General features: G+C 45.6%; 1 long non-coding RNA gene across 1 annotated transcript; it reads left to right on the forward strand.

Annotated features, from left to right (window-relative positions):
• The first annotated feature begins 3,948 nt into the window (after window positions 1-3,948).
• Window positions 3,949-14,016, forward strand: LOC144379623 (uncharacterized). The gene is made up of 3 exons (XR_013442933.1): window positions 3,949-4,087; window positions 7,367-7,429; window positions 13,567-14,016. It is a non-coding gene; the product is annotated as an uncharacterized LOC144379623 (long non-coding RNA).
• The last annotated feature ends 12,174 nt before the right edge of the window (window positions 14,017-26,190 follow it).

Raw genomic sequence — 26,190 nt, forward strand, 5'->3', positions numbered from 1 at the left:
TGCGGAGAAGCAGGGGAGAGGGGAATGAGGGCATCTGGCCAAGCAGAACCGAGTTTGGAAATGATCAGGTTTCAGAGTGGACCGAAGATGAGAGCAGGAAAAATGAGGGATGAGATGGAGGGAGTGGTTGAAAAATTTAGAGTTGAAGGAGCAGCAGAAGGTGAGCTATACCAGGAGGGCTTTCAAGAATTTGATGCAAGGAGGGGGGCCTGGGCAGCTCAGTCAGTTAAGCGTGGGACTCTTGGTTTCAGCTCAGGTCATGATCTTGGGGACATGAAATCGAGCCCCATGGCAGGCTCCGCGCTCAGCAGGAGTTCGCTTGGGATTCTCTCTCCCTCTCTCTCTGCCCCACCCTGCTGTGCACGTGCTCTCTCTCAAATAAATAAATAAATAAATCTTTTTTAAAAAAGGGTTCAATGAAAAGAAAACAATAGGTAGGTCCAGAGAAGGATGAAAGAAACAGAGAAGGGATAATGGGCAGATCCTTGAAAAAGTGTAAGAGCAGAGCCAGTTTTTAGCTCCATGCCAGCCTCCCATTCTTACCCATCCAGAGACCCTTGCCCCCCGTGTCTTGCACTGAGTCTCTCCTCTCCCTAAGTCAGCAGGTGTGAGAGCTCCCCTCGCCCCCCGTGTCTTGCACTGAGTCTCTCTGCTGTCTAAGTCAGCAGGTGTGAGGATTCCCCTCGCCCTGGCCTGCAGCTCTGCGCACACGTGCTTGAACTCGTGGATCCAGTGGGGGCCCCGTTGCTCAGAGCTCAAGTCCTGCGTGGTTCTGCACGTCTTCCTTGAGGTCCATTCAGCGGTCTTTGAGCCACAGGGCATCTGTTCTCAATTCCGTCCTGCATGACACACCGACAGGGGTCCCTCTGTGTTCTCTCAGAGACGGAAGTGTGCCCCTCCAGTATTCACATGTTGAACCCCTAAATTCCAGTACCTGCAAACGTGACTGTATTTGGAGATGGGGTCTTTAAAGAGGTAAATGAGGTCACTAGGGTCGGCCCTGGTCCACCCTGACTGGTGTCCTTTTAAGCAGAGTTAGGACACAGACACACACAAGGGGACAGCCATGTGAGGACACAGGGAGAGGGTGACCATCTACACGCCAAGGAGGGGCCCTCAGAGGAATCAGCCCTACTGACACCTTGATCTTAGACTTCCAGCCTCCAGAGCTGGGAGAAAATTAATCTCTGTTGTTTGGGCCTCCTGGTCTGTGATACTTTGTCTTGCAGCCATAGCAAACTCATACCAACCTCTCTCATTTCAACAGCTTCTCTGCTGTTCCTCAGACATACAGGTAGACTCCTGCCTCAGGACCTTGGCCTTGGCTGTTCCCTCTGCCTTGAACACGTCCCCCAGATGTCTCATAGCTCACTTCCCCACCTGACTCGGGTCTTTATTCAGATACCACCTTCCATGCCCACTTGAACTAAACTTGGGAGCCCCCAACTCTGCCGTTCCCTCCCCCCACCTCTCTTTTTCCCTAGTGTTTACCTCCCGCCCTGCAAACACTCTGTATGTCCTATTTCTCCCACTTACCATCCATCTTCCCCACCAATGCAGGGTCACCCAGGGCAGGAGTTTTTCGGTTGTTCTGCGGCCATACACAGTGCCCAGACCAGTGTCGGACACACGGTTGTGCTGCAAAGTCTCGGCGAATGAATGAACACATTGAGGACTCTCCAGGGGCCATGTGCAAGCTCAATCCTCACAAACAACTCCTACAAGTTGGTGTGTTTGTTATCTGCATTGGAGAGCAGAAAGGTTAGGTGACCTGCCCCCCCCCCCAAGTTAGTATTTTGTGTAGCAGGAGAATGGAGATTTGGACCCAGGCAGCCCAGTTCCAGAGTTTTGGCCCTGAAACCTTTAGGCCTTGGACAAACATGGATTGCCACATGCAGACATCCAGCGGGGGGTCCCAGGCAGGGAGCTGGGGTGCAGGCCTCCCAGGCCTGGAGGGCTTGTCTGGGACCATCGGCAAATGAGCCATGTTTGAAACCAGGGTCCAGGGCAAGACAGGACCCTTTTTCAAAGGGGAGACACTGTGACTATATCAAATCACACAGTTGAAAATGCAGCCACATCTCACCTCACATACATATGTATTTAGCTATAAAAATTTGAAGGATTTTTTTTAGAAATTTGTTTAAAAAATGAGTTGTTTTATGTTTGGCTCAAATGCTGGGCAATCAACCTGGATACTTAAGGATAATTTCAAGTCCTAAAATCGAACCTACACATTATTTAAAATCTGAAGGGCATTTTCTTTCTTTCTTTCTTTCTTTTTTTAAGATTTTATTTATTTATTTGACAGAGAGAGAGAGCGAGTACAAGTAGGCAGAGTGGCAGGCAGAGGGAGAAGCAGGCTCCCTGCTGAGCAAGGATCCTGATGTGGCACTTGATCCCAGGACCCTGGGATCATGACCTGAGCCGAAGGCAGATGCTTAACCAACTGAGCCATGCAGGAGCCCCGTGAGGGACCTTTTCTGAACACCTAATTTAGTTATTTTTAGAGTTGATAAATATTATGTGTGTACACACCTAAATGGATTGGGTTTTTTATTTTTTAAAGATTTTTTTATTTATTTATTTGAGAGAGAGAGAATGAGAGAGCAAGCACATGAGAGGGGGGAGGGTCAGAGGGAGAAGCAGACTCCCTGCCAAGCAGGGAGCCCGATGCGGGACTCGATCCAGGGACTCCAGGATCATGACCTGAGCCGAAGGCAGTCGCTTAACCAACTGAGCCACCCAGGCGCCCAGAATGGATTGGGTTTTTTAAAAATAGTTTTCATATTCTAGAAACTATATATATATTTCTTTGACCAAATTTTCAATATTTTTTGTAGTCTCATGAGAAGCTTGTGACTCTTGGGGAGGCCCACGTGGGGCAGCCAGGCCAAGAGGTCAAGCCTGCAGGTTCTAAAGCCAGACCACCCGGCTGTGAATTTTGTTCTTGTCACTTTTTGTGACCTAAGAAAGTCACCTGCTCTCCTTGTGCCTCAGTTTCTCCTGCAAAGTGGGAGGGATACTAATCTCTTGGGAGAGTGAAGACGGGTTGGGTTCTAAGTAAGCATGCACTCAGCAAACTCAATAAACTTGTCATTGTTGCAGAACAGAAGGGTGCTGAGGGCGGCCTGGGAGCGCCCGTGGGTCCATGTGTCAGGAGGCAGGAAGAGGACCCGGAGAGGTGGGAAGCAGGTAAAGCATCCCTGTGGAGATGGAAGCCAGCCCCAGGCATGCTGGCAAGTGGAAACAGCTGGGATCAGAAGGCCTGGGAGCGTCAGCTCTCATCTAGCCCCGTGCTGTTTGGGAAGACAGGAACACACTTCGCATGGGTCAACCTCCAGAGCACATGGCACGTGCACATTCGGGGGGGCCACAAACACGGCTGTACGCTATGCAAAACCATTTTAATAATCGATGGGAGAACTTACTATTCAGTGATCTTTAGTCGATCTTGTCAAAACACTCAAAGCTGTGTCAGTGCCAGCATGGAATGTATAGGGAAGTGTGAAACTCTCAGACTAATATGCATTTCACACTGTAACTTACGCATCAGAAACATCGAGAACTGAAGTGTTTTATTTCTTTGTGATGAACTTAACGAGAGTGGCTTGAACTGTGCTTGTCTTCTTGTCACATAACTTACTGCACCCGCCGAGCATCTTTCCTGCGCCTTCGCAGAACTGCCGCACTCCATTCTAAGTTGGGGCCAGCTTCCGATTTCCTCTGTGCTTTCCATGTTGTGAAATATCTGAGAGTTCTTTTAATGAGAAGATTTTTGCTGGTGTCACTTCCCCTGGGATGTTGTCACCCTCTCTATCAGAACCATGTTCCTCGTCTGCCAATAAGGGGCCTTCCTCCATTCCTTGGTTGTGCATCCATTTTGGGGGGATGGCAATCCCTGTTTCCATTTTTGTAAAACGTCATGTGGGTTTATCAGCGGGCTACAAGGAAGCCACACCAGGACACATTTTACTGTCTGTGCATGACCCAAGTCGCAGCTGTGCCGTGGCCAGTCTCCAGCGGACAAGAAGCAACATGGTTATAATTTCCACAGTGATCTGGGGACTGAAGAGCCAGCAGCAAGGTTTGCATTTTATGGAATTACTCATAGTTACTGCACCCCCATGAGTGATATTTGAACCGCATTGTTGGGGAGCTGGTGTTATTTACCTAGAGGGTGGTAAACTGAGATCAGTCTGAATAGGAGAAGTCAGGATCGCATGCTTTAGCTTTACAACATTGATGACATTTCTAACAGCAATGCAGTGATTTACTGGGCTTCCCAGTGTCCTTGCTCTGGAGACCACCTCTTCCATCTGCCGAACGTGGTCTAAGTCCCCACAGCACGCTTGTGGAATGAGTTTGAGTCTGGACTCAGCCCCTGGTTGGCTGTATGACTTTGACACATTCCCCAAACCCTCTGTACCTTGATTTCTCCCTTTGTGACCTGGGGATGGAATTAATAATGCGTACTCACAAGATCACTTGAGGGTTATACCAAGGTAACATACACAAAACACTTACAACAGAGTCCAGCGCATCACATGTTAGGAGCTGTGAACATGTGAACTATTATTTTTATTCTTTAAAATAGTGAACATTGGACATTTCCTGAGTACTGGGGTGATGCTAAGTCAACTATAGGCATTGCCCAATCCAATGCCCATAATGGTCCTAAAAGATGACACCATAATCCCCGCTTTAGAGATGAGGAGATAAGGTTTGGGGAGATATTTAACGTTCCCACAGCCACACTGGACTCAAGTCTATCTGGTTCTAAAAGCGAAGCTTGTAATCACTTTGTCATATTTCTCTGCTCATGAAAGTCTGAGGACATCTGGCTGGTAACCTTTCCTGTATCTACATTTACACATGCACACGCATTAGCCAATATCACAGCTAAACTGCTTATTGCATAGGATGCTCATATCTATACTTGTCCTTACACACTGTCACACTCACAAGAACTTTTCTCTCTGGATCCTGAGAAGGAGATTTCTACCTCTGGTTTATTCTTCAAGGTTTATAGAATGTAGGTGATAGAACAAATCTACTTATCACGAAATCAAGAGCTTACCACCCTTGAAATGATGAAAATAACTTAGTTCTGTAATAATTTCCGGGCAGCTTCAGATTAAATTTCTTTCAATCTGCTTTAAGGTGTAAATATTTCTCTTGGGGAATCATTGAGTTCGGCTCTCTAATTTGATTTGGAAGGAAAGGAAGTGGAGTCTGCCTGCCTCATACGGAACCAGGCAATTCGGGGCACTGGGGAGATGTTCAGATATCTGTGTAGGTGTTTTTAATAAGTTAGTTCACCTAATTCTATTTCCTCTCCACTAAATAAGAAATGCCCTGCCCTAATGGGCTTAATCTTTCTAAATTATTTTCTGGTTTTAATTGTGCTATTTCCCACAAGCACCTAATTTAATTACAAGATTGCAATGCTTTTTGGTGAAAAGCTTGCTTGCACATTAGGAACGCTGGGATTCAAATGTTGGGGGAGGGGAGGTGCTTGTTTGCTTTTTCTCAGGATGGGGCAGGAAAACGCCCGAATGCTCGCCTGCCTCAGTGCGTCAGGTCTTTGAGAGGTGTGGAATGTGAGGGGGCCTGACCCAGTCAGGTGCTCAGGAAGACCCCCAACCCCGTCCCAGGATGAGTCCAGATGCAGCTGAAGACTCACACTGCAAAGGCTGGGATCAAGCCTCCATTGCCAGGAAGTGGCTTCGCTCCGAAACCCATCTGCTTTGGCGGCAACGATAGCAAAGCAGCTGACCTATCACCCTGCAGTGGGTTCCGGAAATGTGTGTCCCACTGAGTAACTCGTGTCCTGGAGTGACATAGTGAACAGCTATTTTTGTACCATCTTTGAAAGATGCTATACTACTTGCCAAATAATGGGAGAAGTAGAAGGAAAAGAAGCCAATTCTTGCTGTGGGGGGAAGCTGGATCTTTCTGGGGTGGGGAGGTTTCAGCTATAGGAACTTCACTCTCAGGGCACATCAGCCTTCGAGATGCTGCCTGGGCACTGTATCTGCATGACTATGTGCCCCAGTTTTTCCTTCCCTCCAAGGACAACAGGGTCTGGAGGGATGTCCTCCCTGACACTCCTCCCCAGTTGTGGGCTGCTCGGAGCTTGGAGGAGTCCAGAACCACTGGGGAATCAAAGCAGGTGCTAACGAGGGCGCCAATGGTGGCCAGTGGTGACTGGTCCTTGGGACAAAGCACCTTCAGTAGGGAATCAGGAGAGGGCCACACAGACAGACAAGGCTCCTTACAGAGTCTGCCCCAATAATCCTACGGGTCTTGGGCTAGGGGCGCCGCGGCATGAAATGATGCACCCAGATACCATTTCTATTTTCCTGGAAAAATATTTGCTAAATTGGGAAAAAGGAAACAAGGAAGGACTATTTATCAATCACACTGGTTTAACTGCGGAACTAAATGGCCTAACAGCAGAGCCAAGGACAGCACCCAGCCCTGAACTGGGCCTAGTTCTGAGTCCAAAGCCCTGGCTTTTCCACTGGACCATAGTGCCTGTTATGGACTGAATCGTGTTCCTCTCAAAATTCTTATGTTGAAACCCTAATCCCCAATGTGACTGCATTAGGACCTTCAAGGAAGAAAGTAAGGTCAAATGAGGTCATTAGGGGGAGATCCTAATCCAACAGGACTGGGATCCTTAAAGAAGAAGAAGAGGTCGGAGAGAGAGAGAGAGAGAGATCACTCTGTGCACATATGGAGGAAAGGCCAGGTGAGGAATTTGCCAGCATCTTGATCTTACACATCCAGCCTCCAGAACTATGAGAGAATAAGTAAAAGTCTGTTGTATAAGCCCCCAGTCTGTGGTATTTTATTACGGCAGCCTGAACAGACTAGCAGAGTGCCCAAGGCAGAGACGGTCCTCAGGGGCGGGTGGTGGATGGGGAGACCCCTGGGATGCTGAGGGCTGAGGGAAAGAACAGTGCACGGACACTAGGGCCCCTTCCAGGACCATCCTGGGAGCTGGAAGGAATTCCCTGGGAAGGGAGGATGTCCAGGGCCATGTTAAATGCCCCTTCCAGAAGTTTGCTCATAAAGGGGGAGAGAAGCAAAAAATCCGTAAGGCCAGCCCAGGCGGAGAAGGGCTGTGGGATCTCTAGCTACGTTTGGGAAAAGAATGGAGAATGTCAGCACCGTGGTCTAAATGTGATTCATCTCTTTGTGTTTCTGGTTCCTCAACTGTAAGATGGGTTGGTCATAGAAACTACCCCATGGGATGTCGTGAGTCTTAAATGAAGTAATATTTGTAAAGAACTGAAAACAATGCGTGTTTCTTCAATAAAACAGAAGCTAACATTTATTGAACATTTCCTGTGTGCAGGTACCATTCCGGTTCCCACCAGAAGCCGTGACATGTTTAGCGGACACGCAAGACAAGGGTCAGGTATGATGACAAGACAGCCCCCAACTTTCTGTGTTAGCTCCTCACTAAGGGTTTCTGCTTTCAGCAGCCCCAGGCAAGGGAGGTACATACTGAACACACTGATTAAATATGGAGTCCACTGGCAAAAAACCAAACAGCAATCCATACTTTTGGTTTCATAGAATGAAGAGAGAGGAAGTGATATTGTGCATTTGGTCTTTCAAGGCAGTATAATGAGGCATTAACTCTCAGAGAAGGAAAATCAAGAGGTTTTGTTTACTGACAAGTCCTGTGGCCAAGAAATCGACTTAGTTTTTTCCTAATCCCGTATTGCCAAACCTCTCCATGTAACATGTTCTGGGACATCTCTCAACATACCCACCGTCCACACTTGGGGGAACTACTGCCCTTTGTAAACCCAACCATTCAGGGGAAGTGGACAACTGGTTTCCCTGAAGCTCTCGTAATCGGAGGAGAGCTTGGGGCCACAGTAATTTTTTACATAAATGAGGCCGGGCTGCCGGGAAAGATCCTCCTTTTCCTCTTCCTTCCCTGGGCTTCCTCAAATGATGCTATCTTGAATTTATATTGTGGGGGCCGAGCCCTTCAATGCTACAGTGAAAGATAAGACTTAAAGGACAAGTGGCTGACGGTAGCTGGGAGGGTAACTGAGGAACACACAACAGGCAGGTGACAGATCCCACTCGGAATAGTGGTCGGGCAGCACTGCGTGAGCCTCCCAGGACCTGGCTCTGCCTGCCTGGGGATGTCACCTGTGTCCAGTCCCTATGTGAGACTCGCCTGGCTTTCTATGGCTCTGGGTCTGCACATTGATCCCCAGTGCGGGCTCCTCCCCCCTCAGACTGGCTCTTCCCCATTGTCCCCTCCCTCTGAGGCAACTCCTCACATGCTCCCAGTGCACTCCCTTTTCCTCCTTGCGGTCCTCCAAATTCGAGAGCTCTCTATGAATTGGGTCAATCCCTAGTCTCCTGCCTGTTTCCTGCTTCAGAGTCACCTCCCTGGGGGCAGGGCTCAGCCCTGCATTGTCCCTGCTGGAGAATCAGTACCAGCCACGTAACAATAGGCTCCGACATATTTGGTGGGTGAACGGAGGGTTGACTGGCCTGGATCAGGTTGCTGGGAGGAGTATAGAATAGGCGATTATGAGATCGTGATTACTCATTCCCTATCCTCATTGCATTTATGGATTAATGTTGGTTCTTTCCCCTACGGCCAGGGACAGTAAGGAGGTGTGGAAAACGCTAGAGGGAAGTCAGAGCTGTTGGCAGCTGGGGGCTCTGAGCTCCACCCCTCAGGGAGGGTGTCTTGGTCCAGGATGATCTAAGAAAGCCCTGAGCAGAGGCATCCAGAGTCCCGGGCTCAACCCAATGGGGTGGAAATGAAGAAGGTCCTCCCTCGATTCCGGCACACCCAGGAGAGAAAGGCAACCTCCCTGGGCTCCTGACATTCCATTGTTCTAGAACCACCATGTGAGGACAAGAAGGAGCTCCTGGGAGACCGTGCTCCATCTGTCTCTCTGTCAGGTGTGGACTAGAGAAGCCTGAGAGGTGAAAGGTCTTCCTCCTTACCCCCCAAGGCGGGAGCATGGGTCACGGCTGCCTTGAGCCTTGAGATTCCAGGTCCCAACAGCATGTGACTCACTGTTTCTTGGGGTCTAGACACACTCTTAAAAACTCTTTCTTAGACACAAATTGTGCTCAAATTTGCTGCAGTTTTCAAGTTATATCTTAAAAGAAAAAGAAAAGACTTCTTTTCATCACGCACAACCATTTTTGATCTGCAGAACAGTCGTATTTTACAATATATGTGGGCAGAGACTTCTGTGCAAGCTGCTTACAGAGAGAAGGCAATTGTTCTCTTCCCGTCCTTCCTGGTAAGGCTGGGAGACAAAAGCCACCCCTTGGTGTCATCTTAAAGGCTACAGGGAAGTCAATTTTAAGGGAAAGAAACCTTCTTTCATCGATGCAAATGGAATAAACTCCAATGGTTTCCTTTTAGAAACCACTATATTATGCAGTTGAAGGATGGCCAGTGGGATTTGATGAAACAAATAGGCAAACAGGAAGAGGACAGCCAGGAGGGCACAGTTTCATGTCAAGGTCCTGTTTGAGTCAAGGAAGGTATGTCCTGCTTTCAAAGACTTGCTCAAGCTTTCCTTCTCAAAAATTCCCCGCTTGAGTGATGCTGTTTATTTTAAGTTTACTGCTGGCCCACCACATGGGCAAAGCTTTTCCAGAATCTTCCATAAACTCAGTTGCTAGGATCCACCTCCCATAACATCATCCAAGGCTTTGTCCATCTTTTTCATGGTCCATCAGGACTTTCAAGGAGAATTCTTTATGTTCTGTGTTTACTTCTTTGAAGGGAAGCGTTGTCCAGGGTTGGTGTTGGATGGCTCAAGATATCCCTGATGGCCTGTTTTCTGAGAGCCAAACATCTGCAGACTCTTTTTTTTTTTTTTAAACCTCAGACCACTGGACTGAGCAGACATTTCAAAAAGCACTTGCCAAAAGCTTTTAAATCTTCGAACTGTGGCTGGCTCAGTGGAAGATATACGGTAGGCATCTGTTGAATGGAAACACTGGCCCATCAGTTAATGGAGGTCCCTGACCTTGGTCATTGTAACCTGCCGTACTACTGGGGTCCCAGAGAAGCAACCCCTTTTTGAAAGACATAGGTGTGCTGCATGTGAGGTGCAAAATGGAATATAATTTTAAGCGAAGAAGAAATACCTTGTTTTTCACCTTTCTGTTCAAATTCTTAACCTGGATGCTCAAAGAAGATACAAAGCAAAATAAACTATGGAATTTTATGAGGGTTTCAGATTCTTAAATAAGTGGGAGTCCATCCCCACTTCCTGCTCAGTCTCTAATTCTCTTCTCCCCACGGCCATGTCCAGATCCAAATGGCAGAAAAATATCCCAAGATATCCCCAGCTCAAATATGCTTTTAAAAGTAGATTTAATAATATAGTAGTTATGTTTGTTTAGAAGGGGAATCTGGATTTGTATCTCTAAAAGGCATTTTCAACAGAGATATTTGAAAGAAAGAGTATTTTAGAGAAGTCAAAACAAGCCATGCAAATTCAGTATTTTTCAGATTCCTATTTGGGGTTGCATAAAGACTAAATCCATACTATGTATGAGGAATGTATGCTCATTTAAACACCATATTTTGTCAAATCATTTGTATGACATTAAATTCTTTAAAAAATGACCCCCGTGCCACACACCCCGCCCCCGATTTCAAAGTGATATATACACAAAGAAACCCTGATGATTAAGGGCGTTCTGGGGCCACAAGCCCTCATTAGAATCCCGGTTCCCAGGGTAATTAAGGGTGTGGCCCTCAGCAAGTTAGTTATTCTCACTCTTTCTTGTTTTCCTATCTGTAAAATGGGAATACTGGTACCATCTAAGTAAAATGGCTTTTGTGGGGAATAAATGTTTAACGCTTCGAGCCGTGCTTTGCACAAAGTAAGTGCTCAACTAATCTTGTGCAATTTGGCCAGCTGGAAAGGTATAGAAAAGAAAACAAAAGTCTCCCATTTTCCATCACTTGCAGAAACCACTTACAGCATTTTAACATTCTACCTTTTCTTTTCCTACCCATTTCATGACCTGCTGGAGTGTGTACTGTTTATGAAAATGTTCATACCTCTCTTTGTCTTCTACTTAACACATCGCGAACATTTATTTATATTATTTAAATTATTTGTCAACTTTCTGTGCCCCTCCCATAATTATCTTATTTCCTGATTGTTAGATACTTAGGCTGTTTCCAAAAAACATCAAAACACTTTTTTTAAAAATTTTATTTATTTATTTTGACAGAGAGAGACACTGCGAGAGCGGGAACACAAGCAGGGGGAGTGGGAGAGGGAGAAGCAGGCTTCCCGCGGAGCAGGGAGCCTGAAGCTGGGCTCGATCTCAGGACCCTGGGATCATGACCTGAGCCGAAGGCAGACGCTTAACGACTGAGCCACCCAGGCGCCCCCAAAACACATTTTTTTACAAAAACGTAGCTCTACCCACATTCTGTGGAGCTACCTCTAAACCAGAGAGCCGTTTTCCCCTCTCTGCTAGGAAAGTCACATGCACTTCTGAAACCCTACAGAGCGTTATGGGTTAGACACAGGACTGTTAAAACACAATGGCAATGAAGCCCTTTTACCTGTGTGTTGGGGAATAGTGATCAGGGCTGAAGAATAAAAACAAGGTAATAAACATGGAGTCCTTGCTGTATTCTCAGCGCAGAACCAAACTCCAATACTTTACATGTGTTAACTCACACCTCGCAGCCACCTGAAGAAATGGTTCTGTTATCATGTCCGTTGAACAGATCAGAAAACTGAGGCACTGAGGTGTTAAGTGACTTGCCCACGGTCACTGGTCTAGCAATTTGCAGAGAGGGGTTGAACCCAGGAAATTAGCTCCAGACATGGTTTTCTTAGCTGCTTCACCTACCCTGTCTTACGTAGGGCTGTTCACTCTGGGTATTTAATCAGGAATGCTCTCCTGCTGTTCTCCTTTCTTTGCCCTTTATTGGGAAGACAATAGAAAGGTCAAGTAAATGCTGGTAAACGGATACTTTTTCTGATTACCAGGGCAAGGGCTTGGATGGGCTTTCCCGTAATGAACTAGCTAGGCATTTGGTTTTCTGTGCTCTAATTTAGAGCTGGATCAAAATATCAGTGGCTCATTTCCCACCCTATTTTAAATTGGGTTATGGCATAACTTTGGAGAGCAGGACTACATTGTTTTCAAATAAGCACTTCTTTTTTTACAGAACAGGTTTATTTCACCCAAGCGCACATCTGTTGTGAAGGATGTGCGCATCTGGGAAAAATAGAGCACTCACTCTTCTGCGTCGGTGGTTTCCAATCAACCATCCAGGACACAGTGGATCAACAGCTTCCCTTTTCCCCTGCCTTTCTCCAAATTGCAGGAATAATAGATAAGGATCCGACATCTGCATCTACTCTTGGGGGCCATAGGAAAGTTGAGTGAGGGGAGAGAAAGGAGCATCCATGTGTCATTCTATAGGCCTTGGCCACTCCCAGAGCAGAGAGCCCTTTTATGTCGGAAAAAGAAGCCACAGGGAACTGTCCAGGGACTGGTCCCAAGATGAAACAAAAATAGAAATGGCGTGCCAGCCAGAGGATCAGACTCTCTTCCCCGCTGCAGTCTGTCTTGAACCTGAGCCTCGCTGGCTTTGTTAGGTAGCCCAGCCTCGCACAAACGTGACTGCCCTGGCGGATGCTGGATTTACTCATTTTTTTCTTATTGCACCATCGTGAGCCACAGTCCTTGTCCTTCCCCCCAAGTTTCAAGGAACCAAATGAGGTTTTTATAATGGTAACTCCAATGAGAGGTTATTTAGAAATTGGAAATGAATCCAAAGATATACATCTCTAGATAGTTTATTTAATTCTTACAAAGGGCAGGGATGCAGAATATGCTTTGTTTTATTGAAAAGATGAGGTATTTGCTTTTAATTTCAGGTTTATGGAACATTTCCTTTTAAAAGTCTCTCCTTGAAAAATATGCAGACTTAAGCAAAATGTACACAGCCTAGCTTTTAGAAGAACTTCCTTCCTGAAATTGAACTTTTGCCTAGGAGTTCTTATTTTATTTTATCTTTCCTCGGGTTCATTTAAATAGAAACGATAATTACCTGTATTTAAACAGTGATCCGAAGGACAGAAGATCTTTTTACTCCAAAAAGGCAACCATAATTCTGTACAGTAATAGGACACCACGAAAAACAATCACCTTGGATTCGTTTGCATATGAAAGGAGAACCAGTGGAACTTGAAAAGGTTTCTCATTAAATCTGAAAGTACATGTGGGGTTAATTCTAAAACGCTGAATCCTAATGAGGCTGAGACTTGGTTTTCTGGGACGGGGCCCTACACTGCACGCTGGGGCCGGGCTGTGCTGTGCACGCAGAACCCTGCCCCGAGCCCTCTCTGGCCCCTGGGCCTCCTGGCGTTCTTGCGGCCGCCGCGGGGCACCCGCCTTCCTCCCTGGCAGCGGCTCCACCCCGGGCGCCCGCGTAGCCAGAGGCCAGGTCTCCTCCTGCAGCGCCCCACTCCTTTCTATGCGGCTTTATGCCGGTTCCTGTCTTCTCCGCAGCGCAGACTCGCCAGCGTGGCTTCCGGATGCTTCGTCCGTTCACCCCAACGCACCCAGGGAACGACATGATGTTTCTGAACGGGTGTCAAGTCCACTTTCTGACCAACGAGCTGTGAGAGCATCTTCGGGGTCAGCGCGTCCCGGGCCCCGGGGCGGCACCGCTTGCCTCGAGCGCCACCGCCTGGCCAAAACGGGAACGACCTCTGCCCGTCGGGGAGGAGCGTCTTGGAAACCGGCCAGATAGAATTTCTAGTTTCTGTGCAATCCCCACTCTTAGCCGTTTTCTGTAGTGACTGTGATGGATATTCTCGCTTACTAATGCAGGTATTTTTCTTCTGAATAAATATACACACATTCCTTCGCAACAACTCGGGTTTAAGGATACTGAAATGGGAACCATCTTGTACCGGCAACAAAAAAATAAATCATGTGAATTGCATTCTTTATAAATGGGTTGGATATGATACGCTTTGGTGATATAAAAATACAAGAGTAGGGCTGTGACGTAAACAGTCTTTCCTCGCTATTTTTTTCAGCATTCTGTCTATGGCAGGATCGGTTTAAAGTAGAAATAGTTCACGCCTGCATGGGCTCCCCAGATGGATGGCCAAGGTACAGCTCGGATTCTGCAGACTCGAGCTCGGGAATCGACGGGATTGGAAGGTTTCTAAAAATCATGTGTACACCTCAGTGCAGGTGTGTGTGTGTGTGTGTGTGTGTGTACCCGCTATGTGAGCCTACCCCCTGGGGTGTTAAAAGAAAATATTGGGAATTCTATTCATACCTTTTTTACATCTCAAACTTCAACATTTATATTTTTATAATGCACATAAAATTATGAGGACAGTTACATATCATTTACAAATGAGTATTTTAAAAGGTATTGGGAGTGTGGGTTAAGAAATGTCTTACTGATGGAAGTTCATGACCAAAACCCACGGGTCTAAAACTTCGTGAAACTTAAGGGTATTCTCAACGCCGTCCTAGCTGGCTCTGAGAGGTGACATAGATCAGCAGGCAGCTGGAATAGGGCCTGGCCGGTGGGTAATTAGCCAGCTTCTCCCTCTGAGTGGGGAGACTAGAAAGGGTTTAGACTCAGAAGGGGGTCCTGGGGCGCCTCTTTCAGCCTCATTAGAAAACCAGGGTAAACCACTTCACCTCTGTGGGGGGTTTTCTTTTGCTGGACAAATGTGTAAAGAGGCTCGACCAGGTGTTGCACTCCAGGTGGGGTGGGTGTGTTGAGGATAGCATGTGAACAGGACAAGGAGCTCATCTAAGGTGGAGATCAATTTTCATCTGAACTGAAAAGTTATATGAAATTTAAAAATAAAAGTATACACAAGATTAAAAATAAAAGATCTAATATACCTAAAAGAAGATGAATTATAGAGACCTGTCCAAACTCTTTAAGACCATGGGTTTGCTTCTAGAATTTTGGTGCCCTTTATTGAGATTATTCTAACCAATTAAAAAAGAATGCAACCTTACATAATAAATCTGTATTATATTTATCTTTTTTTTTCAAAGTGGATGGAGAAAATAGAATTAATGAATCATGGGCTAAATTGCTATTTTTTAATGATCATTTTCGATATGTCTTTGGAAAAAAGAAGCCAGAGACTCCAAGTTCTAAAAGGACAAGTGGGAATATTTTACTATGCAGCCCTGGTTTTGGAATGGTGACATAAATATGAGAGACAGCTTTAACTCAATCTAAAGCAAGTTATGGTCCCCCTGATGTGACCCAAATCACTGCAGACAACAGAAATCTTGTCTTGTTTCAGAGGAAGGCCAGAGACAAAGACCTGTGTTTTTGGTTTACCTATGACTTGCTGACAGTTGTCAAATTTATTATTATTTTTATTTTAGATTTAAAAACAGAGGCCTTCCTTTGAACAGCTTCAGGCCAGAACATTTTATTGGTGTTGGATCTTGTCTGCAGTGAATAGCAAATTCCTCATCACATGGGTCATTTGGTGACTGTGTGGTTGAGAGAAATCATAATTTGACCATGATTTGGAAATGTTCTGGCAGCTTCCAAGAGGTGTAGTTTCTGGAATCACTAGAGATGTAGTATGTTGTGTTGCTTTGCAAGAGAGTCTGTGGGTGGCCAGGAGCTGGGAGGTGGGGAGGTGACATCCCAGGCTGGAGTATCTCTGCCAGGTGGGTGTCACCAAGTGGGTCTTGATCTCCATCTCCTTTTCCGATTTCTGAGCTGTCATTTATTGTTGTCGATAATCTTGGGCTTTCTCTGGGCTTTCTCTCCTCATCTGTAAAATCAGGGTTTGGGTGCACTGGGAGGACAGCGAGATTGAGCCAAGAATCCTAGCAGTGGAGCTCTGGGGCTTTATCTACCTTGGTGGGAGTAAATATTAGTTAAACCTTTCAGGAGCAGCATTTGGAAGCATGAATCACACACTTTATTAGCCACATGAATGCTCTCTGACCCAGCCATTCTGCCTATAGGAAAAGGTCCTAAGGAAATAGTCCAATGATAGAGACAGACATCACATTTATTCCAAAAAATTTGAGACAAGCTAAATGTTCGCAAGTAGAGCATTGCTAAACAAATTAAGGCAGTTTGTTCAATGGAATATTATGTAGAAGTTACAGGGCATGTTTTCAAAGGATATAGCACAACAAATGTTCATGACATAATTTTAAAATTGTAAAAAGACAAAATGTCTATATTGCATGATATTAATTTTGCATTAAGTATTTGAGACATGCATTTGCATGAAAAAAGTCTAGGAAAAACAACCACATGTGAACAGTGTTCCTAGGTGATTTAAAATTCTTTATTATTTTTTCCCGAACTTCCAAATTTCCTACAATAAATATGTTTTTGTTTTTGTTTTTTAGTAGTTGGAAAAGACAGAGTGAAATTCCAAACCTGGAACAAAGCATGGGGTTTGTGGTCTGATCAGCTTTCTGCCTAGGGTGATTGCAGACATTTCTGGGACTCGAGGAGAATAGGAAATGGCTATAGACTATGGACTCCGGAACCAGACCACTTGAGTGAACCCTTAGCCTCTCTGCCTCAGTTTCTTCCACTGTGAAGGGAAGATAATAGTACATGTCAAGAGAGTTCAAGGTCAGCATAGGTAAGCCCTGACCCATAGCAAGCACGCAGTACATGTTAGCTCTTCTCATTACTATCTGTAAAATGGCACAACCAATACTAATTCGGCAGATGTTTACCGAGCGCCTACTTTGCGCCAACACTGGTGCAGAAGCGATCAGGGCGGGCTATGTCTCTACTCTCACAGAGCTGTGTTTTAGTGGGAAGACAGAGAGCAACAATTAAGCATGGGGTCAAAGTGTGAAGGGGAATAATGAGAGAAAAGATGGGCGGGTGGGCTCGTCAGAGACGTTTTGGATAAAGTAGCATTTGAGTGGACACCTGAGCATGGAAGTGAGCCTATCCAGCTACATGGAAGAAGAACATTAGTCTGGAGTGAAGTCAGTGCAAGGACCCTCAGGTATGCTTGGCTTGCTTAAGGAACAGTAAGGAAGCTCTATCAGGTTGGATAGTCCCAGAAACAGACTTTGAGACAAGGATTCAAGTGCAAGTAGACTACTTGGGAAGAGAGCCAGGAAGCCCAGGCAAAGGAGTGGGGAAGTGAGGCAGGGAGGGGAGGGAGCAAATGAAAGGGGGAATTAATGAGTGAGCTCTCAGTGTGGACCACTGTGCTGTGGTTCTGCTCAGGACCTCAGGGAGTGTGCCTAAGAAGCCTCAGTGTTGTCCCCCTGAGGGGGAGGAGAAAGGGGTATCAACCCTCCCAGTCCGGTCTGTCATTAGATGGGGGCTGCTTTCCCTGAGTGTGGGCCCCGCACACCAGAGAAGGCACTCAAGCCAGGAGTGACAGGTCTTATAGCAGGAAGGCTACCCCAGGTGGAGGAAAGGTGAGTGCTGAGGGATGGGACTAAGCCCTGGCAGCACTTGCTACAAAAGCCAACATAGTGAGAATGAGACCAGCAAGGGGGGCTGTGGTAGGAGCTGAATTCAAAGGGAGGGCCAGAATACGGGTCCCCTGTCAGGAGTTCTATTCTGAGGGGTATGGGAGTCATTGTAAAGTTGTGAGCAGAGAATGGCATGATCTCACTTGTTCTGGAAGACTCTGGTTGCGGTGTGGAGACTGGAGTGTCTGATGGCAAGGGGAGAAGCAGGAAGACCCTCAGGGCACCACAGGCGGAGCTCAGGGATGATGGTGGCTGGAAGCTGGGGGAGAGGCATGAAATAGACTTTTGGATTCTGGAGGCATTTTAAATGAAGAGCCAAGGGAATTTGCTGATGAGTTGGATTGGATGCGAGAAGGGAAAGAAAGAGAGGAATCGGGACACTACAAGGTTTGACCTGAGCAACTGGTAGATCAGAGTTGCCTTTTTTCAAGATGGCAAAGGTGGTGAGGGCGTTGATGGTGGTGGACTGGGTGAGCCAGTTACTCAAAATAAATCCCTAACTCCCCCTATCATTTATCAACTATCACCTATCAGTTATCAATATTGATTATCTATCTATCTATCTATCTATCTATCTATCTATCTATCTATCTATCTATCATCTATCTTCATCTACCAAGAGACTCTATCGGCTCTGTTTTCCTAGGGCCCTGACTAATACAGGAGCCCAGAGATCATTTTGTATTTTAAACAGTCTCTTCTACCCCTGGCTGCCAGCACTTTGCCTCTATGACTCCCTCAAAAATGTGTGTTTTTTATATATGTGGTTACAGTCTACTCCATGTACCAAAAGCCACACCCGTAATTCGCTTTGAGATGTTCCTCTCTCAATATACTCACTGCTGTTGTAGGCATTTCAGGTTGCTCTTACATCTCACCCTTCTGGTTCCTAAAAGTCTTTATGTCCAACTGAGAGAGTACACTCCAGGCCATACACTTTACCCCACATCTGTTCTTACAAAGATCTCACGGCCATAAGCTTGATTTGGTCCCTACTCTGAGGCCAGGTCATGGTGGAAATGCTCTGGGATTGATCACTGTAGCCCGGCTGTATCTTAATTTGAAAATATTTTGCTGACGGGAAAGGCTGAAAATGAGAAACAGTTTTATTTTCCAACTCATCAAAGTTCTGAAGTCCTGTATTTCCTCCAAATTCTGCTTGCAAACTGGCCATTTCTTTTCTGAACTCTTCTCTTTCCGGAACTACCTTTCATCGTATGTTGCTAAAAAAACACTGTTGGTATTTTGCCTGGAGATCTCTGACCAGATTCATACGTTCATTAGGTACATTTTCTATTTCTTATTCTGTAACATGGATCGCCACTGTCCCAGCGTCCTAAAATTGTTTTCTCACCATTTTCTCAACTTCTTAAAGTTCCTCAACTTCCTGTCATTGATCCTCAAGACAGTTTCACATATCTTGGGTTTTTGGTGGAGTAGCACTCCACTTCCAGGGCCAATTTCTGTTTTGATTGCTTGTGGCCAAAGCAATGCTATGTAAGACACAATCGTGAGATTTCAGTGGCATACAATATTTATTTAACTCATGTAGCCAGGAGGTGGCTGGCGTCAGCTAATCCAGGCAGAGTTTGTCAAGGCTGGTCTGCTGATTTGTGCCAGGTTTATCCACACATCTGGGGGTCAGCTAGTGGTTAGCTCATCCATGGTTGGTTCAGCTGGGTGGTTTATCTCTGCTCCGTGTGTCCCTCATCCTTCCTCAGGACCAACAGTCCAGCCTAATGGTTTAGTCTTGTGCCAATGGCAGAGGCAAAGAGGGTGAGTAGAAACACATGAAGACTCTTAAGACCTGGGCTCAGAATTGGCACACCATCTCCTGCCCCATTCTGCTGGCTAAAGTAAAGCACACAGATAAACGTAAAACCAAGGGATAGGGAAATATACTCCACCCCTCTCATAAAGGTAGAGAGTGACTCTTTCTGATCAATGATCTAATTTATCCACTCTCCAATCATTCTAATGATGCTACATTTCTATAAAATGGCTCATCGGAATCTACAGTTGAATGGTCCTGTCTGGTTCTGAGTTAGAGTTAGCCAAAAGAGAATTTTGTGTGATATTTGAAAGGCAGCGAAGTGACGGCTGTTACTCTCTGAAGGTCTTTGGGTCCTCTAGATATGGTGATGGGTAGACATGGAAGTCAGGGGAACTCAGCTCATTTCCTCCCTTCTCCACCCCTCCTAGCTTTCAATCCTGACCACTGGCCTTCCCCAGGCTCTTGGATACAGGCCTTCAAAGGTGAGAGCTACATAGAATCAGGAGTGTTCCTGTCCCCAAACTCTACCTTTGTGGTCTCATTTTGGCAACTAGATGTACTTGCCTCCCAAGCTGATGGGTTGGGGTCTCCAACACTGATCCTCTCCTCCCACTTCTAGACTTCAGCTTCCTCAGTAACTCTCACAATTTTGGAAGGCCTGATTCCTATAATTCCTTTCTCTTGTAACACCCACAGTCACCCTGCTTCCCTGCCTGAGCACTACCTGACTAAGTGTCCCCAAGCTGTCCACAGCCCTCTGCTCCCTGCACTGTAATGACCCAAGAGTGGACCCAGGTATTCTGCTTCTTACCTGCCCTATAGCTCAACACCCAGCCCTTTACTGCTTCTACTTTTTCTGAGACAGTCCTTTCCAATATCCCTTTAAATAGGCTCCTTCTCTCTGCTTCCTACAGTTTATCCAACCAAGATAATACAAGGTAGTGGATCTCAAAGGGTTACTAGGCCACTTGTCATTGTATACCTGCACCGTTCAGCAGGAGCTCTGGGTACAGGACAACCCAGGGCAGGGACTCTAACCCTGTGTATTTCAGGCTCTGGGACTGTTGCTAGAAAGTCATTTGGGCAGTATTTAGGGCCTTATATAGTTCCCTGTGGTACAAGTGGCGTTCAGTTCCTCTGAAGCTGGGCTGGAGCAACACCATGTTTTCACACTTCTTGACCTGAATGAGATTTGCTTTTCCTTTGGAAAAAATAGGGAGGCTTTGTTACAAATAGGTGGGATCATAAAATCCAGGTACTTAATTTTTTTAGTTTAAATTCAATTAGCCAACAAGTAGTATATCATTAGTTTCAGATGTAGTGTTCAACAATTCATCAGTTGCGTATAACACCCAGTGTTCTTCACATTACGTGCCCTCCTTAATGTCTATCACCCAGTTACCCCATCCCCCCACCCACCTCCCCTCAGCAACCCTCAGTTTCCCATACTTAAGAGTCTCTCATGGCTTGTCTCCCTCTCTGATTTCTTCCCATTCAGTTTTCCCTCCCTTCCCTTATGGGTCCTCTGCACTGTTTCTTATATTCCGCATTTGAGTGAAACCATATGAGAATTGTCTTTCTCCAATTGACTTATTTCACTGAGCATGATACCATCCAGTTCCACCCATTTCGACGTAAATGGTGAGTATTCATCTTCTCTGATGGCTGAGTAATATTCCATTGTATGTATGGACCACATCTTCTTTATCCATCCATTTATCAAAGGACTTCTCAGCTCCTTCCACAATTTGGCTATTTTGGCCATTGCTGCTATGAACATTGGGGTGCAGGTGTCCCTTCTTTTCACTACATCTGTATCTTTATGGTAAATACCTAGTAGTGCAATTGCTGGGTCATAGGGTAGCTCTATTTTTAACTTCTTGAAGAACCTCCATACAGTTTTCCAGAGTGGCTGCACCAGCTTGCATTCCCACCAACAGTGTAGGAGGGTTCCCCTTTCTCCACATCCTCTCCAACATCTGTTGTTTCCTATCTTGTGAATTTTAGCCATTAACAAATCAGTCTATTAGAACTTAAATTTCTAAGTAAAAATGAACTGCTTCTAAGTAATTATCTTGTGAGTTTACACACTTACTCATATGAAAACTTAAAGCAAGTCTTGATACCTTTCCTTTAGGCCTTGTTTGGAATATAGTAAGTGGTGGTCCCTCATCCCAAGGAAGGATGAGCTCAATCTTTCAAGAAAACCAGAAGTCAGTTTAGTGATTCATCTGATGAATAAAGTGAGTTATCAAGGTGAGTGAAACTATTATATAAATAAAAAGGTGGCTCTGGAAAGCGATGTCAGGTTCTTGAGAGATGCTTTGACCCCTGCATGCTAACCCTGGGAAGAGACTACAGTCTATCAAAGAGATGGCTTTGAAGATGGATACATTACTTTAAAGGTTAAATCCTGGTGTTTAAAATAAAACAATAACAGTTCACTTTTCCGTAAACCCAAGACCTCTATTGTATTTTTATGAGTGGGTATTATTGATTAAAAAACATTATTGGGAATTCTTATAAATTAAACTGATACTTCCTTTACTTGTGAAGTAATATGCTGTCCCAGGCAGTGACTAAGTCCTCTCCTAGCAAAATTTAAACAAGGCTGATTTGTTCTGAAGGTAATTAAAGGGTAGGATCAACAAATTAGCACATGCTGAACTGGAAATGGATGGTTTCTGCTTCTTCCGACCTTGGAAGTGACTTACAGCTTTGTTGGCTAATCTGTCCAACAAGGTTGATTATCATGTAGCTAAGCTCAATCAGTATATCAATGGGAGTCCAACTGGCAAAACAGGAATGAGTCGGAGTTGATATGAAATTGCCTTTGCAGGCACAAAATGGTTAAATATTGGTGATTTAGTACGGTTAACCTAATATTTCCATCCATTTCCTGCCAAGCCCAGTTGGAATGCAGCTGACGGCGCAGCCTGCAGGGCTGAGCACGGAAGGAAGAAGTGCTCCCGGGCCAGCAGGCTGAGGATCCACTCAGAGGCAGGAAGTGTAGAAGGGATGTTCAGGGCGTCACAGCCAAGTGAAGACTGCCCAGGCTTAGACAAGAGGAGTTTCTTCCACACACAGGTGCACAACTTGGTGAAAGCATCACTATAGGCACATTCCTTCCCTAAATCCATTCTAGCTGCTGTAGAGGTCGTTCATCTAAGTCTGGTGCCTGCTTGTGCATTGGGACCCCACAAGAACCTGGGGAGCATAGTGCTTTGTGGACCTAATGTTGGGGGCAGACCTTTTGCTATTGCCACACCACTTCTCAGTCATTCAACATTTCAAGTATAATTCTGAGTATTTCTTATGTCTGAGACACATGCCGGGGTGTCTGTTTCCACAGCGTGGTTTTGTGGAATTGTGCCCACCAACAAGATATGTTGACTCTCTAATCCCCCGTTCCCATGAACATGATCTTATTTGGAAATAGGGTCTTGGCAGATGTGACCATATTAAGATAAACTCATCCTGGATTAGGGTGGGCCCTAATCCAATGACTGCTGTCCTCTTGCTGGCACCCCCAGAAGCTGGAAGGGACAGGAAAGACCCTCCCCAGAGCCTTCAGAGGGAGCACAACCCTGCTGATACCGTGATGTTAGACTTTTGGCTTCTAGAACTATGAGAAGGTACATTTCTATTATTTGAAGCCCTCCAGTTTGTGGTCATGTGTAATGGCCGCCCGAGGGAACTCATCCAGGAAGTATCTTGAAAGGCTAGCAAAGGTGCTTGTCTGAGAGAATCGATGTATAGGTAGCTCTGGGCCTGCCCCTTCACGTGCGGATTTTTCTCTCTGTTCCTCTCTTCCAGAGTGACCCATGAGTTAGTCCCAGGACTTTCCATTCCGGAAGGCAAACAGAAGACCAACCAAAATTTCATCGGGTAAAAGAATTCCACAGGGTATTTTAAAGAAAGAAAAGATTTCCTCCTTTCCTTTTTAACATTTTCTCAGTCTTTCTTGATTATCTGTGTGTTATTTGCTGACAGGGGTGTTGGACAGACTTTAGGGAGCAAGTTGTTCAGGCTCTCATTTTGATCTTTAAACATGGACTGGTTTGTGGAATACATGCCTTTGGGGATAAGAAAGCAAGTTGCAATCGCCTTTTCCTGCCTTTTGGAATGTGTCTTTGTGACTTCATGACAGAATGTTCTAACTGGGCTGGGCTGATTTTATGCTCCTTTCAACACTGCACAAAAAAGTGTGAAGAATAGATGGAAACTTAGTCCCGGCTGTTGTGAAATATTTCTTGTTTCTTCAGAGCATTATTGTTGGACATTTTTACCAAAAGCAAGACCTAGACCTTTCTATAGGTCTCTGACATCTATGTGTATCACTCAAGGGTTATTGGGCTAACTCCTTCCAGACTAGCTCCAGAAGGAAGGAAGTACATCAGCAAGTTTGAGCCAACAGCTCAGGACTAGAAGTGCCTTGGTCTCAGCCAAGGGGGTAGGGTGGAAGCATTTCCAGCATATTGGTTGTGCAGGAGCATCCCAAGCCCGACTCCAGTCAGTAAATATGAATACGAATCCCCGATGATTATGACAAGTAAAATCTACTCCCCCCGCCCCGCCACACACACACACCATTTCTCTCCAGAAACTGCTTTTTGCAGATGTTGTCGGTGTCTTTGGACATCACCTCCGCACACAGAAGGCTGCTTATGGTGAACACCTGAGACTCTCTGCCTTCGGGCTTGTGGCCTGGCGACAAAGCCCATAGGGGCTACCCAGAAGTGCTAGAGCATCATCCCTGCTGGAGGTAGATTGGTGGGAGATACTCCAGTTCTTCACCCTTGCTTGGGACAACCTGGAGGCGTGCTCTACACTGTCTCCCAGAGCTCCGCAGGGGTACTGAGCTTCTGTTGTCCGCATGGTAGTGGACTTGAAATGCCCTTGTATTTCTTTCCTGTTGCTGCTGCAACAAAACACCGTGCCTTAGTGATTAAAACAACATATATTGATTTCCTTACAGTTTTGGAGGTTAGAAGTCAGAAGTGGGCTAAAGATCAAAGAGCCAGCAGGCTGCATTCTGTTCTGGAGGCTCTAGTGAGAATCCATTTCCTTGCCTTTTCCATCGTCCAGAGGCTGCCCACATTCCTTGGCTTGTGACTCCTTGGTTCACCTTCAAAGCCAACAACATTGGGCTCTCAGAGTCTGCCTGAAAAGGCTGAGTCCTTCCCACACTGTCATCTCTCTGGTTCTCTCTTCTGTCTCCCTCTTGTATTTTTAAAGACTCTTTGGATTACATTGGACCCAACAGGATAATACAGTATACTCTCCTTATCTTAGGGTCATCTGGTTGACAAACTTAATTCCATCTGCAGACTTCATTCCCTTTTGCCTTATAAACCCAAAGTAGTCACAGACTCCAGGATGCAGACGTCTTTGGGGGGGCCATTTTTCTGCTTATCGCAACACCCTATATTGGCTTCCTTTCCTTCTTTGTCTCTCTATCCCACTTCCTCATTGGTCTTTCTTGGGATCATTTCCCAAAGAAACTACTTATATGGGAAGTCTTACTTCATAGTCTACTTGTGCAGAAACCCAAACCAAAATACCATCTAGAAGGGAATTACTACTTAGAACTACTGGTCTAGAGACTCCAGTAAATCAATGTGACTTAGTCTCTCTCTCTTGGCTCTTCTTTTCCCCGCCTTTGCCAGTGATGACACAGTGCCTTAGGCAATTTCAACTAAGCTGACGGTCTTCCAGACTTGAGTCCATTGGGAAAAAGAAGCTCCTGTTGATGTTCTGACGTTCATTCTAGCTGGATTACTTTAGGTCATGTGCCTCTCCATCATCCTAGTATTAATGCTTGAGGACTGTGATGCTTTGATTGGCCAAGCCTGGACTATATCCCCCACTCCAGGAACTGAGAGTTCAGTCTCACTCAGGATCCATGGACTACTAGTGCAAGAAGGTGGAAGAAAGGTGGATTTGTAATAAAAAAAAATTGAGAACTACTACCCAAAGAGGCAGCAATGAGTGCTGAAAAGGCAAATAACAAATATCGATGACTTGGTCTTTTCTTTCTTTTACTCCCTCTCCAAGCCCTGCTGTGTGTATATGTGGGGGGCGGGAGGGTCTGTGCTCGTATAACACAGGATGCCTGAGTGGATCTTAGGGAACATCCAGTGAACACATGGCTGTCATTCCACAGATGGCAAAACTGAGGGCAAAACAAAGGTAAAGAACGGCTGTTGTTCACACACTGGCATTGCCATCTGCATGTGAGAACATCCTTCTCCCGAGTCTAAGCCCTGAGACCTGCCCACTACAGTCTGCTGTCTTCTAGGCTACAGCCTCTTGTAGTTCAGATCAATTTTGTATTAACTGGTACATCTGAGATGATAGTAGGAGTTATCCCCCATTAGTAATTCATGTTTCTTTGTGTTTATTTGTTGGTTTTGTCTTATCCTTGCCAAAAATATACAGGGCGCACCCAAAGGAGGCACAGGATAAAAGCAAATTGAAATGTACACTCAACAGACCATATTGGAGATAGTGTGCTTTGTGATGTGAAGGTGATGGCCCACTTCATAGGGTACAAAACACATTTCTGACAATAGATGTGTAAACCTTCTGTGGAATGAGAACAGGGATAAAACAATGGACACATTAGGTTTCATTGACGTTGGGAGAAGGTTTTGTCTTCATACAGGGAAAAAAGCATGAGATTTGAAGGCAGACAGAATTGGGTTTGAATCTAAGCAAATAACAAATTTATTTTCACTCACTAGCTTTGTGGATTTTTGCCCTAGTACCTGGCCACTGTAGGCTCCATTTCCTCATCTGGTGTTTCTGTGTGTCAGAGGTGGACTAGACCAAGCAAAGCCATAAGTGAAATTCCCACAAAATGTCAAGTCCATTTTTCCACAAGG

Source organism: Halichoerus grypus, chromosome 1 (assembly GCF_964656455.1).
Source record: "Halichoerus grypus chromosome 1, mHalGry1.hap1.1, whole genome shotgun sequence".
In the NCBI taxonomy this organism is placed as follows: Eukaryota; Metazoa; Chordata; class Mammalia; order Carnivora; family Phocidae; genus Halichoerus; species Halichoerus grypus.